This window comes from Eschscholzia californica, unplaced genomic scaffold (assembly GCF_041429995.1).
Source record: "Eschscholzia californica isolate CP2 unplaced genomic scaffold, dmEscCali1.0.p SCAF_1, whole genome shotgun sequence".
Taxonomy (NCBI): domain Eukaryota; kingdom Viridiplantae; phylum Streptophyta; class Magnoliopsida; order Ranunculales; family Papaveraceae; genus Eschscholzia; species Eschscholzia californica.
In genome coordinates this window covers 28,877,515-28,894,837 of record NW_028238198.1, presented here as the reverse complement: position 1 = coordinate 28,894,837, position 17,323 = coordinate 28,877,515, and positions in this window count along the sequence as shown.

Here is a 17,323-nt window from a genome sequence, read left to right as displayed (position 1 = left end):
TAGAAAGAAATTACTACTGACTAAATGAGCACGTGTTAGGACGAACTTTTTTAATTGCAGCAACTTAATTAATGACGATTTTGTCGTATTTACCTAACTATATGACTGTTACTTTCTCTAAGTTTGTTTTTTCCTTTTTATTGTGTTCGTGAGTCTTCTATAAATGTGATAAAGTTATTAATGGCATCTATTTAGGACATTCAGCTAAGACCAACCAGTCGGTTTTCGGTTTTAGATAATATTATAGAGTTCTTTTTGTTTAAAATTATTGTCCAGAGTTAACATATTAAAAGTTATGATTTTACTTTCGATTAGTTTCAATTTATAGTATAGTAAGCCTGGCCCTAGTTATTTCTCAAATAGCCCTTAGTTTGTGACCAGTTTTTACGTGACCCCCAAGTCTATGCTATATACCTTAATTAGTCTTTTTTTGTCATTTCATGACTAAAAGGTTCATAAAAGTTTTAGGCTTCAACTCCATGTGGAATTTCAGTATTTTTCATATCTAGTGAAAAGACAAAATTGACCTTATATGTTATTTTTAGAACTGAAAGTATATTTTCCTTTTTTCTTGTCTCTAACCTAAAACACGACCTCTTTTTTTTCTCTCTCTAAAATTCACGATCTCCATCGCTCTCTTTATTATTTGCTCAGCAAACTTGAGAGTTTTTAAGCAGAGAATTCGAAATGAATAAGCTTGGATTTTCAAGTATGAAGAGTTTAGATCAATTTCAATAATTATCATGATTTATTTCAGAACAGAAAGAATTTTTCCCATGTCTTCAGGACGATCTTCAGATTCCAGTTCTTCCGGTAGTGTCGCCAATTTAAAGCTCATTGCTAGTAATTTTTTTCAGAACTATTTAATTACTTGTTTTATATAAAATTTTGATTATGTTTTAGGTATAATTCTGCTTCCTCTTTTAATGAAATTTATCAAGAAATAAATGAGTCTTTTTTTAGAATTGTGGAGATAGTTTAGGTGTAGTCTTGTAGGCCAACTGCTTCACGAAATTCCTCTTACTTTCTTATAAGTTATAAATCTTAGATAATTTAAATTTTGTTCATTAGTTGATGTCTGGATAATTGTGTAAGTAACTTTAGATGTGATTTTTAATTATGTTGAGTACACTTGGTTACTTATTTGTTCTCATATATGTTATGTATACAATATGCAGTAGCTTACAACTCACTACCTGGAACCCAGTTGCAATGCTTTGCATCTGGTTTGCCATGTTTTGCAATAGATTTGCGTCTCATTAGCAGTGTTTTTCAACTCAATTGCAAAATAAAATTTTGAATTAATTTGCATCAGCTAAATGACTTGACTTTTTCTGTGCCGAGTTGATTATGCTTTGTACACAAGCCAATTCATTTTGAATACCACAAAGGCAGTGATATTAAAGAAATGGAGCTTAAACCACAATATATAGATGAGAAAATTTAGCAGAAAGATAGTTGCTTAAGTGATTTTAGATGATAAATACTTTTGGTCTAAATCAAAAGAAGACGTTGGAATTTGTTTTTTAATGTGAATATTTTGATGAATGAATGAGTGAATTTGTTTGTGAATATTTTGATGAATGGTTGTGATATGGAGCGTGATATATGATAATTGCATTCAAATAGCAAAAACTTACAACAACCTTTGCAAACGGTTTGCAACAAGATTTGCAAATAGTTTGTAGTAACATTTAGTTAAGTCAGCACAGAGAATGTCCCGATTATCCTGATAGTATATACACGGTAACTCATCTGGACCTTGGCTTTTGATTGCTCCAATCTCCATAATGACTCCTTTAATTTTCTCTGTTGTTCGAATTCCTGAGATGTAGCTGAGATCTTCAGTTGATATCACTTTATAAGCTGAAACTTCCATCGAAAGTTGATTTACCTGCTCAGCTATGAACAAATTCTAAAAATATTGTATCAAGTAGCTATTTCTTCTTCATTTAAAGTTATTGCCCCTGATTGTAAGGTGAGTTGGTGAATCATATTCTTTTGTCGATGTTGGGATATCACAACATGAAAAGTTTTTGAATTTCGATCCCCGTTTTTAACTAACCTTAGTTTAGCACGGTGTTCTAATTTTGACCTTTCTATTTCTTCAAGATAGAATTTCTTCTGGTAACACATTTTCGATATTGACAGAGTCTGTTGCGAGATTTAAAAACTGAACATCTAGTAGCCACTTGATGAGACATGGAAATGTCCCATCTGAGTCTCTTAATTTAGGCAAGTTAGTCTCTCTAGAGCAGTTACTCTCACGAATTACTCTCTTTTATGTTCAGGTACCTTTTTAAAGAGTTACGCGTGCAAAACGGATAAAGTCGGAAAGAATATAGACTAGGGGCATTTTGGTCATTTGTTGATTATGACTTCTTGGTCAGTATTAGTGCTCGGATGGAAAGTAGAGTCCAAGACAAACCCGTAGGCGAAAACAGAAGTCAAATCGGAGTCCGGATGAATAAATTAGAGCGAGTCAAAGTTCGGGTCAAATTTGGTGGACCAAGAGTCAAGAAGGACAAGTGGCATGCATCTGGCGAGAAATCGTACGAACCAGAGAAGTCGCGGGCTACCTTCTGTCACGGCCAGAGGTACACGGAGATATTTGCGCGACCCGAAGTAATCTAAGATGATGAAATCTATAGGGAAGATAAACTCGCCAACTTTTATCAAAACATCCTCTACTATGCCACGTGGTCGTCTGACAGACCGATCTGCCAACTGAAGGACTACAGAAGTGGGTTTTATTTCTCCCAAACCTAATTGTAAGTACACCGAGTAAGGAAGAAGATTGACACTGGCACCTAGATCTAACAGAGCTCGTTCAATCTTATGGTTCCCTATAGTGCAAGGTAATGTAGGGCTTCCTGGATCTTTGTACTTAGGTGGGAGGTTTTGTTGGATAATAGAACTCACTTGTCGAGTCAAGAAGACCTTTTTATGCACATTCATCTTACGCTTTCTAGTACATAGGTCCTTAAGGAACTTAGCGTAAGCTGGGATCTGTTTAATTGCATCTAGTAATGGAATGTTAATATTGACTTGTTTAAATATTTCCATTATCTCGTCGAACTGAGACTTCTTCTTTTGCTCTACTAAACGTTGAGGATATGGAGCTATAGGAATGTAAGGCTCAGTAACTACAGGTGGTTCCTCAGACTCAGGAGCCTTCTCGGGCTCATCACTAGAAACTCTGGTTGGCATAGAAGAGGGTTCATGATCTCTTTCACTATCTTCGGGAATTCCTACCTTATTATCAACTACTCTACCACTTCTAAGGGTGGTTACTGCATTGGCTTGACCCATTTGTTGTTTATCTAAAGTACCTTTTGGGTTTTGCTCCGTTTGACTAGGAAAATCACCTTTATCTCTCTGGCTTAGGGCTTCTAGCTTGGTTTCCAAACGAGTTATAGACTGGCCGGTCATTTGCATAAACTCAATTTGGGTCTTAGCTAGTTGATTTAGGGTTTCCTTCAAGGAGTCATTTTCTTGAGAAGGGTATTGGGTACTAGGTTGACCATATGGATTCCTGGGAGCATTAAACCCAGGAGGGTTCATCGAACTACTAGGCTGTCCCTGATTTTGACCCTTGGACCAGGAGAAATTGGGATGATTTCTCCAATCTGGATTATACGTGTTAGAATAAGGGTCATACTTTTGATGATTGTCTTGCCTAGAGTTTTGGTAAAGAACATAAGCTTGTTCTTTTTCAGCAGAACTAAGAAATAGGGTACATTTGTTCCCTATATGAGAAGGGTCTCCACAGACGGAGCACGGATAAGAGGTGGATTCATTTCCAACACTCATGACCTGAGTGGGATCCTCCCTGAATGCTTTAGGCTGACCAAGCTCTAGGGCTTCTATTCTTCTAGCCATGGCGGCGAGTGTAAGTTCTGACTTATCAACTCTATAGATGCCACCTGTATTTGGAGTAGGATTTGCCCTAGTAGGAGGTCCTCTAGAAGTTTCCCATTGATGGGATTTCTCAGCTAGATCTTCTATAAAAGTCATGCAATCATCGGCGGATTTATAAGTAAAACCGCCACCACAGAATGATTCTACCATGGATGTAGTTGGGTAATTTAGTCCGTCATAGAGAATCTGGACTAGTCTTATCTTTTCAAAACCATGGTGTGGACACTGTAGTAAGATTTCTTTAAATCTCTCAAGATATTTATAGAGAGATTCTCCTTCTTGCTGCACAAAACTGTTAAGACTTTGCCTTAAAGAGGTAGTTTTGTGTTTCGGGAAGAATTTCAGAAGGAATGCACTGCTCAATTCTTCCCATGTAGTAATGGAATGAGGTTGTAAGGCATACAACCAAGATTTTGCTTTCTCCTTCAGTGAGAAAGGGAACAACCTAAGTCTCAATATTTCGTCAGGCATATTGGGGAAATTCATAGTCCCACAGATTTCTTCGAAATCCCTAACATGGTAGTAGGGATTCTCGTTCTCAACCCCACGGAAAACAGGGAGCATTTGAATAGTGCTCGGTTTCAACTCGAATTGAGTCGTGCATTGGGGTAACTGTATGCATGACGGTTGACACGTTCTAGTGGGATTCATGTAATCCCTGAGTGTCATAGGTTGATTTCCATCCCTGGCTTGGTTTAGATTGTCACCCATAGTGTCACTCAAAGAGAGATTCGCTAAAAGATTACTTAAATGTGCTTCTCTACTGATGAAACGACCTCTCTTATCACGATATCTATTGGGCATACACTAGAGCCCAGCGACCAAGGATATTCGAACCAAAGAATCACTACGAGGAACCTATAGGAAAGCAAACACAATCAGTCTGACTCCACCAAGAAACCTAAACAAAATCTAGACAATAGACAGGCTTGTCAGATTCCCCTAAAAAGCTAGACAGCTCCTACTCTGCCACAACACTTGAACTTTGACTGTTGTAAAGGTTACTCGATCAGAGTAGTCAGTAAACAATTCTCCAGGAAGACAACCAACGATGAACGTTGTGATAGCCGTCTTCCTTCGGCAAACTTTTTCTCTTCTCGAGGCGGCCTTTTTGACAAGAATTGTTTACAAACTTTCCTCTGAGAATGCCTAGATAAGAGTCAATTTCCCGAGTTGTTTTTTAAGGGTCTTATGAGCTCGATACCTTAGGGGCTGATGTCTAAATAATATTTTAGGTTTTTAAGTGAGGTTTGGGTTCGTGAATGTTGTTACCTATGTGGGCAAGAGAACGGTGATGAAATCCGTTTCTTATCTTGTAACTGGGTTAGTGCCCTTACTAGAATGATTACACTAACAGTTCGATCAAAGCAATTAGGCACACGAATTCACACCAAAAACCCACTGACAGGAGATTCGTGGGTGTTCAAGAAATTTACCTCCCGTTCAAGACGGGCGATGACCTTTGTAGATGACCCGCGAATGTTCCGACCCGAGGCTTCGTTTTGGTTTTCGGTTACAATTTAATTAAGCCCTCCAATTTAGGGTCAAAACTTAAAAATAAAAAATAAAACTAGGAAGTCTAAAAGTCTCTCTCTCACCAAAAAATAAAATAAAAATAAAAAATAACAAAAATTGTAAATTCTTCTTTTTGAGCTCCTCTCCTTGTTGCGTCTTCTCCTTTGCTCCTTAGTGTTTTTCTACACCAAAAACGGAAAAGCAAGTAAAAGTGTCCAAAAATATAAACTTACTAAAAAAATAGAAATAAAATTAGATTAAATTTAAACTAAGTCCCCGGCAGCGGCGCCAAAAACTTGATGGGCCTAAAAAGTTACCTAAATAGGTTTCCACCCGCAAGTATACGGGCGTCAAGTAATAGTTCCGGTAAGACCGGTTCGTTCCTCAGAGACTAAGTTAAACTAAATTCTAACCTTAAAACTATTGGGATTTTCAAAAGTGGTTTGATGAAGGTAAAATAAAAATATAATATAAAACTCAAAAAATAAATAAATAAACAAAGAAATAAGTCGGTATTCAGAAAAAGGGAACCTAGGGTTTTCGAATCCGTTTTCCTAACAATTCTAAGGACAAATTAATTTTGGTCTAATTCGATAGTTCTTTGTATAACTCAGGTTTTCAGTCCATGAACGGTCTAAAAAACCCGGAAGATATTATCGTTAAAATAATAAAAACTGTAATAAATTTATCATTAGAATAATTATTTAAACTTCATCTAAAACCCTAGATATAAAGGACTTAGCTACTCATGCTAGAAACGATAAATATTTGAAGTAATAGAAGAAAAAGAAGAAAGAAACTTACTTTTCTGCGTTTCTCCCACCAAACAGACCCTTAAGGAATTGATTTCCTTCTGTTTTTCCCGGAAATCTGCCAAACGCACCCTCTGGGAAAACGATTTTCTCGTCTTCCCGGAAATATTTTCCTCTCTGGAAATTTATTTTCTCACCTTCTTCAACCTCCTGTTTCTCTCTTTATCTTTAAGTTTCTTTCTCTTTTCTTAATCTTTCTGTTAATTCTCTCTCTCTATCTCTCTCACAAAGACAAAGTAATTAAAATCAAAGAGATATAAAATTGAAATAAAAAATTACCTCCATTAAAGCTCTCGGGTTTCTCTCTCTCTCTACAATATCTCCCTCTTTCTTTCTCTGTAAAACTCTCTACTCTCTGTAATCTCTCTATCTCTCACAAATAAAGAAATTACAATTAAAGAGATAAAACAAAAAACAAAGAAATCGAAATATGAAGATGGTGATGATCTCGGTTCTCCCTCTTTCTCTCTCTACTGTTCTCCTCTGTTTTTGTTCTCTAAAACCGATCCTCCCTCTCTTTCTGTAATCTTCTTTCTTATATAGACCCCCAAAAGATCAATTCAAATCTCGGCCAAAACAGGTTTGATCTCTTCCTCCAATATCTCTCTCTCTCTCTAAACCGAACCAACAATATTCTTCAATCTTTCTCTCTCTAATTCTGTTTTGATTCGAACAGAAAATCACCTTCAATCTCCTCTCTCTCTCTAGTGTATAGACCCGGCAAGACAAATTCGAGTTATCTTGAATTTGAATTTTGAGAGAAGATAATGGAGGGAGAGAGAATCACGTACTCGGTTTTGGTTGATAAGAATGAGAGATTCTGTGCTTCGCGGCTGGACGAACGAAGTTGCAGCTCATGCTTTAATCCGCGGCCAAGTTACTTGATTTTATTTCGTCCGTTAGATTACTTCGGGTCGCGCAAATATCTCCGTGTACCTCTGGCCGTGACAGAAGGTAGCCCACGACTTCTCCGGTTCGTACGATTTCTCGCCAGATGCATGCCACTTGTCCTTCTTGACTCTTGGTCCACCAAATTTGACCCGAACTTTGACTCGCTCTAATTTATTCATCCGGACTCCGATTTGACTTCTGTTTTCGCCTACGGGTTTGTCTTGGACTCTACTTTCCATCCGAGCACTAATACTGACCAAGAAGTCATAATCAACAAATGACCAAAATGCCCCTAGTCTATATTCTTTCCGACTTTATCCGTTTTGCACGCGTAACTCTTTAAAAAGGTACCTGAACATAAAAGAGAGTAATTCGTGAGAGTAACTGCTCTAGAGAGACTAACTTGCCTAAATTAAGAGACTCAGATGGGACATTTCCATGTCTCATCACCACTTCATAAATAACTTTAACCGGTCTTTCAGCAAATCAAAAGAACGTCAACTCCATTGAAGCATAAAGTACGTTTTTTAATCGTTTGAAACTTTTGATAAAATTGACCTGCGTTGAGTCCCAGTTATTCTTGAAAGTATTCCCATAACCTATATGTTTTGTATAAAAGGATTCAAATCTGTGGATGGTCTAATACAATTTGACCTTCGACCTTAATTTTTAATAAGATATGAGTGCGGTCACTTGAATATCGTGGTCGGTGAAAAACTCCAGCATCTGAAAATTGTAATAACCAGCCGAAGTACATGATGCCTTATCCAAACGCTTCCTTTATTCCTTATGAGGTGGTGTCTAGATCTTTTATTAGTCCAAGTGACACTGTTGAATCCGAGATCGGTGAGTCCCCCCCGTTGGATAAAATTCTGGAATTGAGTTGTAAATGGGCTTTGTGTTGACCCCCCCCTCATTTTTCGACTACAAATCTACTGCATTCATACCACCTATACAACAAAAGGGGCGACTAATAGGAGAAAATTTTGTCAGTAAATTATACCAAAATATGCAAGCGATTGTGAACCGTTGGAGACATATACAAAACAAATCAGATCCCATGGTGAAACTGTTTGTGAACCTTGAATTGTAGAGTGAATAATAGAAAGAAAATTTTGGTAAAAATCCCAAATTTTGGACCCAAATAAGAAATAAAACCCAGCCCGGAATAATAACCTACAAAAAACCCAATACTCGAATATTATCCCAAATTAAACCCAAATACGGATCTCTAGGCACCATCCATCCCAAAAACGCATCTCTAAGACCTCATATAGTTTCATATTTCCTCCTTTACCCTTATATACATATAACCACTAATCATTACCTCTCATTTTCTCTCTTTCTTTCTAAAACCCATTTCTCTCTCACTTTTCCTCTCTCTAAAATACCTGAACTAAAAATTCTTTGTTCTTTCTCCAAACTTGATGATCGAACATTGCATTCCCCCGAAAAAGTTCGTCGGATCTGCTTCTCCTTGAAGGTACGTCTTCATCGTCTCTCTTCTGCTCTTTTATCTTCAATCATCATCTTTTATCTTCTTTAATGGTAGTTGAAAGAAACTCTAAATCTGGTTTTAGGGTGTTTTCATAGTGTTTTAGAGAGATAAATATATAAATTTTCAGATCTAGGTATTTGAAGCTTCATTGGTGAGGTTGTTCTTGGTGTTTCTTTATCTTATAAGGTTTAATCTTATTATCAAGTTTATTGGGGTTTTACTTCCACATCATATAATTTCAAAAACAATACCGTGAAAAAAAATTTACATACAAATTTCTTTCTAAGAAATCAAAAAGTACAACTTTAGATCTATTTTTCGGTTTCTCTCTCTAGCATTACGGTTTTTTGTATATGTTGGTTTTTAACAGACAAATTGACTCGTGCATTAAGCATTTTAAAATATGTTGTTAATACGATATTAATGCAGCGAGCAAACTTAAAAATGTTTTAGTTTTATATAGATGTTATTGTCATAAATCAGATTTTGTTTTTTACAATAATCGATTGGTGTTTTAAACACTTTTACGTATGTTTTGAGCACTTGTAAATATTTTTCAATATTTTGTGTGGTGTTTTTAACATAATGCTTAATTTCGAATATTTTGTCTTTTACACTTTTCGACATTTGTAAAAATTTACAAATTTGTCATGTGCATTCTCAGAAATGTGTTGTGCATTATGTCTTTCCCGTAGGCATATAATTCTGTGTTGATTCTTGTGCGTTTTTCTTCGTTATACAGACAAAGTGTATTTTTGTGAACATTTTTTGTCGTGTTTTTAACATAAATCTTAATCCTTATATATTTTCGTTGTTATACCGACACAAACAAATCAATTAGAACATTGTATCTTGTATTAATAAAATTTTATAAAAAATTTAAAAAGTGGCTGAAACATTTTATAAAAGGCAAGCAACATTATGTTCAAAATACCGACACTTCTTCAATAATGGGAACACTTTCTCTTTTGTTACAAGCATATTATTAATTGTTAAATGTATATTTTTGCTCTTCATATTCGTGATTCATTCTCAATGAGAATGTCTTAGACATTTTCCACTACTTCTAAACATTTCTAGAAATGCTTAAAATATTCATGATATTGTCTCCAACATTTTTCCATCTTCGTACGACATACCATCATTTGTTTACACTTGCAGAATTTTCATCTATGGAACAGGATAGAGCACATGCTACTTCTTAAAACAATGATAATAAGCTAGTTTGTGAATCATGGGGCTAGATATTTACTAATATTGGTCAAACATTCCCCGGTGGTGTGAAAGCTTTTCGACAAGCTCTTCGGCGATATACGATTGCCGCAAAGAATAACTACCAATTTATCAAGAATGAACCAGGCTGTGTGACTGTCGTTTATCAAGAATGTACATTTGTATTGTACACTGTCTTTCTTCTTTTCTACCACCCTTGGCTCTGGAACCTCCACCCCCTGCTGGAGTTGCATTTTCGATTTGGAGGCGACCGTTCGATGCTTCACAAAGACAGTAATAGATATGTTAGTATTTTTCCAAAATTGTTGCAAATACTCTGCAAAATGCACATGACACTATAAAAAATGCAAGGAACATCATTCAAAATGTTTAGGAAAACAATGCTGATGCCATTAACAGTTTCAGATGTTTTAACTTTACACATAACATTAATGCGAAAACATTATACAAAATGCTAACGTTAATACTGCTTTTGCAACCATCACAGACATAAGGTATGTCATTGTGGAAAATCTCTTAAACATTAATCTATTTTAATAGGTCATTATGTGGAATGGTCAACACATTATGCAAAATGTTTTAGGACTTACTGATGTCATTTCTATTATTCCAAAACATTATAGAAAATGCTAATGTCACTACAATCTTTGCAACCATCACAGACATAAGTTATCTTATTTTGTCAACTTTCTGAATAATTACAAATATTCATGTAAACATTACTCAAACTTACTAGGTAATTTTGTAGAATGCTCAGAACATTTTGCAAAATGTTTAAGAAACTATTCTGCCATTTCATTTTATACCAAAGTTTTCTTCAAATTGTTTATGTAACAACTAATAATTGTCTGAACACTTGTCTTAGTGCCCACTAGTTTATTCCTGCAGAATTCTTCAGTATCCATCTTTCTAGGTCTAGCTCGTTATATTGTTTCTCCTTTTGTTGGTGCTCCTTTTTTTGTTGTTCCGGCTTTCTCCATATTTGTAAATTGTCTGCAGAAAAAGAAATGTTAAGTTCTTGAATTTAATGTTTAAGCAAAAACCTAAATGTCTTCAACATAATTGTAAATATTTTCAAAACCCCTCAAATGTTTTTCAAACACCCTCAACGTTTGCAACAAAACTCAAAATATCTTCAATATAACTTTAAATTTTTCCCAAAACCCCCAAAATGCTTAACGAAGAACAAAAGTTTCTTTTACCAAGTAAAACACCCAAAAACCATCAACAAACCCTAGATGTTTGAAGCAGAATCCAAAATGTCTTCAACATAACTTTAAATTTTTCTCAAAACCCCTAAAATGCTTAACGAAGAACAAATGTTTTTTTACTAAGTATAACACCCAGAAATCATCAACAAAACCTTAAATGTTTGAAACATAATCACAAATGTCTTCAACACAACTGTAAATGTCTCCAAACCCCTCCCCTCCCAAAATGCTTAACGAAGAACAATACTCTTTTTACCAAGTAAAACACCCAAAAATCATCAACAAACCCCTAAATGTTTGAAACAGAATCCAAAATGTCTTTAACATAACTTTAAATTTTTCCAAAACCCCCAAAATGCTCAACGAATAACAAAATCTTTTTTACTAAGTAAAACACCCAAAAATCATCATCAAAACCCTAAATGTTAAAAACAGAATATCAAATGTCTTCAACATAACTGAAAATGTCTCTAAAAACCCCCAAAATGCTTAACGAAGAACAATAACCTTTTTACCAAGTAAAACACCCAAAAATCATCAACAACCCCCTAAATGATTGAAACAGAACCCAAAATGTTTTCAACATAACTTTTAATTTTTCCCAAAACCCCCAAAATGCTTAACGAAGAACAAAAGTTTTTTTACCAAGTAAAACACCCAAAAATCATCATTAAAACCCTAAATGTTAGAAACAAAATACCAAATGCCTTCAACATAACTGAAAATGTCTCAAAAAATCCTCAAAATACTAAACGAAAAACAATAGCTTTTTTACCAAGTCAAACACCCAAAAATCATCAACAAATCCCTAAATGTTTGAAACAAAACTCAAAATGTCTTCAACATAAGTTTAAATTTTTCCCAAACCCTCAAAATGCTTAACGAAGAACAAAAGCTTTTTTACCAAGTAAAACACCCAAAAATCATCGTCAAAACCCTAAATATTTGAAACAGAATACCAAATGTCTTCAACATAGCTTAAAATGTCTCCAAAAAACCCTAAAATGCTTAACGAAGAACAATAATTTTTTTACCATGTAAAATACCAAAAAATCATCAACAAACCCCGAAATGTTTGAAACAAAACCCAAAATGTCTTCAACATAACTTTAAATTTTTCCCAAAACCTCCAAAATACTTAACGTAGAACAAAACTTTTTTTTACCAAGTAAAACCCCCAAAAATCATCATCAAAACCTTAAATGTTTGAAACAGAATACCAAATGTCTTCAACATAACTTTAAAATTTTCCTGAAACTCCCAAAATGCTTAACGAATAACATCACTGTAATAATCAAGTAAAACACCCAAAAATCACCAACAAAACCCTAAATGTTTGAAATCGAACCCTAAATGTTTGAAACAAACCCCTAGATTTTGAAACGAAACCCCAAAAAATTAACGAATGTAGAGAGAGAAGAAGATAGAAAAATGATAGAAGAAGATGATAGAAGTTTGAGATGTTTGGAGTAGATGTTTGAAACAAAATCCTAGATTTTGAAACAAAACCGGTTCGAATCTAATAGAGGATAAGAAGAAGATGATAGAAGTTCGAGATGTTTGGAGCAGATTTACGAATGTAGAGAGAGAAAAAATGTTAGAGTGAGAAAGCGTGTTTAGAAATGAAAGAGATGCTTGAGTTTCTGAGCAATGAAGAGAGAGAAAAAGAAAAAGTGGGTTTAACGTCACTTTACAGACGTGTCTTGGTTCTCGCGAAAATTTTCGAGCGGGAATTGTAGGAGGGATATAACAGGTAAGGATATTGTCTTAGGAGGATAGGAAGGTACTTTCATGTTTTGGGTTTTTTTAGATATTATTCCGGATTGAGTTTGGTTTGATGTTTTGGGCCGAATTTTGGACCTTAAAATTTTGCTCTCTTATTTATTATTTTGATAAAAAAAACCCCCAAATTTTGGGTCCAAATAGAAAATAAAACCCAGCCCGAAATAATAACCCACTAAAAACCCAAAATTCAAATATTATACCAAATCAAACCCAAATACAAATATCTAGGCACCATCCCTCCCAAAAACGCATTTCTAAGACTTCTCATAATTTCAAATTCCGTAATTTACCCTCCTATATATACCTCAGCAACAGCTTTCCACTCTCTCTGTAAAACCGGTTTTTGATTTCTTTCTCTAAAATCTTTTCCAGCTTTATCTCTTTACATTTCCTAACCCTCTTCCTCTCCCTTTTTCGTTTTGGAAACAGATACTGGTTTTAAAATCACTTGTCACAGTTGGTACAAATCTGAAAACATTTCCAACTTCCCTCCATTTCTTATCTTTCACAACCTGAATTTCACAAAAAAAATGTGAAATTTTCAATCTTAAATGGAATTTGAATTCATAACCAAAAACAGAGAATTTGGATAGTTTCAAAGTCAAACCTTTAGAAATCCACTCCTTTTAAGTAACTTCCACATATAAAGTAGGATTTTTGAGTTTAAGGTCCAAAAATAGGGGGGGGGGGGGGGTAATTAATTATATATCCACTCCTAAATCATTAAATAAAATAAAACCAAAATAAACCGAAAATGTAAAATAAGTCCAAAAATTCACTATTTGGTGGGCCCCATGCATCAATCCTTTAATTTTCTCTCTTTTTTGCCCTTTCATAGATATTTTTTAACCATTGGTAAACCAAAGGTTTGTGATGGTTGAGTTAATACAATTGTTCTTTCCATAAATTTTATGAAAGAATATTTATGGTGGATATTTAATGTTAATCTTTATTTCCAAAACTTATATTTTTCTAAAGTAACTTACCAAATCAATGGATATTTACCTAAAATTAGTTTCTCTCTCCTAAAAATGAGTTTCTCTTTCTGTAACTATATGTTCTTTGAGTTCAAGAAAATATATTATTTCCAAAACTGATATTTGTCTAAATTAACCTACCAATTCAATAGATATTTACCTAAAACGAGATGCTCTCTCCCAAAAACGATTTTCTCTCTCTGTAACTCTATGTTCTTTGAACTTCAAGAAAGTATGAATTTGTGATTTGCTTTTTATTTCTACCTCGATCCAATTAGACATCTACAAATTCGTTTGTGAGGTTAAAAAGCAAACTATTTTGCTAGCATCTTACTGATTCTACTAGCATATTTTACATTCTACTAGCATCTGATGAATAAATTTGATAAAGTAGTTTAAAATGCAAATACTATTTCGCTAACATCTTATTGATTCTAATAGCAATTTTTACATTCTATTAGCATCTGTTGAATGAATATGAATACAGTAGGTTAAAAAGCAAGAATATTTTGCTAGCATCTTATGAATATGTTACAGTAGGTTAACAAATACTTTTTCTAAAGTAACCTACCAAATCAATGGATATTTACCCAAAATTAGTTTCTCTTTCCCAAAAATGAGTTTCTCTTTCTGTAACTATATGTTCTTTGAGTTCAAGAAAATATATTATTTCCAAAACTGATATTTGTCTAAATTAACCTACCAATTCAATGGATATTTACCTAAAACGAGATGCTCTCTCCCAAAAACGATTTTCTCTCTCTATAACTCTATTTTCTTTGAACTTCAAGAAAGTATAAATTTGTGATTTGCTTTTTATTTCTACCTCGATCCAATTAGACATCTACAAATTCGTTTGTAAGGTTAAAAAACAAACTATTTTGCTAGCATCTTACTGATTCTATTAGCATATTTGACATTCTACTAGCATCTGATGAATGAATTTGATAAAGTAGTTTAAAAAACAAATACTATTTCGCTAACATCTTATTGATTCTAATAGCAATTTTTACATTCTATTAGCATCCGTTGAATGAATATGAATACAGTAGTTTAAAAAGCAAGAATATTTTGCTAGCATCTTATGAATTTGTTACAGTAGGTTAACAAATACTTTTTAGTAATTAAAATATATTATGTGAAATTGTTTTTGTTATATTTTCAGTATTTTACTAGCATTTTCTTGATTCTGTTACCATCTGATATGAATTTGTTACAATAGGTCGATTCTAATAAAATTCTATGCTGGTAGAACCTTATCGAGTCCAACAACATTTTTAACATTTTATTTTAACGTTTGTTTTTTCTTACTCTTCACTACTGTAGATGATGAATGAAACCAGCAATCGATTCTCTCTCTCTCCCACTCGATGCTTTTTCCTTTTTCACTCGGTTTAATTTGGCGTCGATGATGAATGAAATCAAAACCTAGTTAGTATATTAGAAAGTGATGATGCTCTCTCTCTCTCTCTTCGGTTTGATTTTGACCAATTTTAATAGAAATATAAAACAAAGTATTCTGCTAAACGAAAAAGGCAACTATTTTTCCGGAAGGAAAGTTTATTTTTAAGGAAATCATTTAATGAATCTCTAAATATTATGGTATATTTTATTTTAGGTTTTTTTTTTAACTTAGGATAGGTTAGGTAGTAAAAGAGAATGAGAGGATAGACATGTAATTTACTTTGAGTGGATTTATTTTCTATTTCAGATTATCTTTGGTCTCTAGACTCATTGATCATGCGATTTTGGACTTAAAACACATCCCCCGTATAAAGTATGCAAATTCAACTGCTTACCTCCAAATATTGGTACCCTTAAACAACAAACAAAGAATTACATAACCCTTAAATTGGTAACCTCCCAAAGAAGAAAATTTAACTAAAATTGTTAGGGAATAAGAAAAATTAGACAAACTGTGGGCAGAAATTTTATGTGGCTTGTTGTGCTTCGTGTTTCAGATGATTCTGATTCACCGAACTACGAATCACAGCAAGTCACATAAAATTTCAGCCCAGAGTTGGCCAATTTTAACCGAAGATACTTGAATCCACCATTTTTTTACTTTCTCTTTCTAAAATAGGAGAGAAAATAAAATCCATGTCTTTTTCATGGTAAAAAAATGGTTGAAAGAAACATTAATATCTTCGGATTATCTACTTTTTCGAACATTATCTTACTTGAACATAAAAACAGAACCACACATGAAAATACAAAATTAAAGCAAACCCATTAAGGGAAAAAAAACTTACATAAATCGAGTACCCATTACAGAGTGAAATTGCTTGAGAGTATCCATGAAAACTGATGGACTCTTAACAATTTCTTCATGAGAAACAATAGGTTTAGGATAAGGCTTGTTTTTCTCCACATTCATTACATCTGGGTCAGTTTCTGTTGAAGAAGAAGACATTTTTTCTTGACCCAAGTCAGAGAATAAACCTTTGAAGATGAAAATGGAGAAGGAAGAATGGGTGGGTATTTATAGAGAGGAAGACATAATTTGAGTTGCTATGTTATTAAGGAAAAGTTTGAACACAAACTAGAGAGAGAAAGAAGAGTGGGACATGTGATGTGTAACGGTTATTTATGGTATTGCCTTTTTATTGAAGTGAGGTTAACTCAGGTCATAAATATTGAAATCATACGGTAAGTGAGAAAATGGAATCATTACGTGTTAAAAGTAGAAAGATATTACTAATGATTTACCGAACACATGTCAGGAGGAACGTTCTGATAGTAGCAACTTAATTATTATTAATCTTGTCGTATTTACCTAACTTGACGGTTACTTTCTCTAAGTAATTATTTTTGGATTTTTCCATTTTAACTTGTGCTCGCGAGTCTTCTGTAAGTGTAATAAAGTTACCAATGGTATCCATTTGGGACATTTGACTAAGACCAACCGGTCGGTTTCAAATATATTATTATCTAGAGTATTGGCTTTTTATTGAAGTGAGGTCAACAGTAGTAAGAAATATTGAAATCGGAACAATAATGGAAAAAAAATCGAATCATTAGTATTAAAGACAGAAAGAAATTACTACTGACTAAATGAGCACGTGTTAGGAGGAACTTTTAAATTACAGCAACTTAATTAATGACGATTTTGTCGTATTTACCTAACTATATGACCGTTATTTTCTCCAAGTTGTTGTTTCTTTTTTATTTGTGTTCCTGAGTCTTCTATAAATGTGATAAAGTTATTAATGACATCTATTTAGGACATTCAGCTAAGACCAACCGGTCGGTTTTCGGTTTTAGATATATTATAGAGTTTTTTTTGTTTAAAATTATTATCTAGAGTTAACCTATTAAAAGTTATGATTTTACTTTCTATTAGTTTCAATTTATAGTATAGTAATTTAAAATACCTATTAAAAGTTATGATTTTGTTAAAAGGGTGGAATTTCTTGAAGAGTGGGAAAATAACAAATTGATACAAATCGAGGCTCAACTTCTCAACTAAGGTTCTAATTT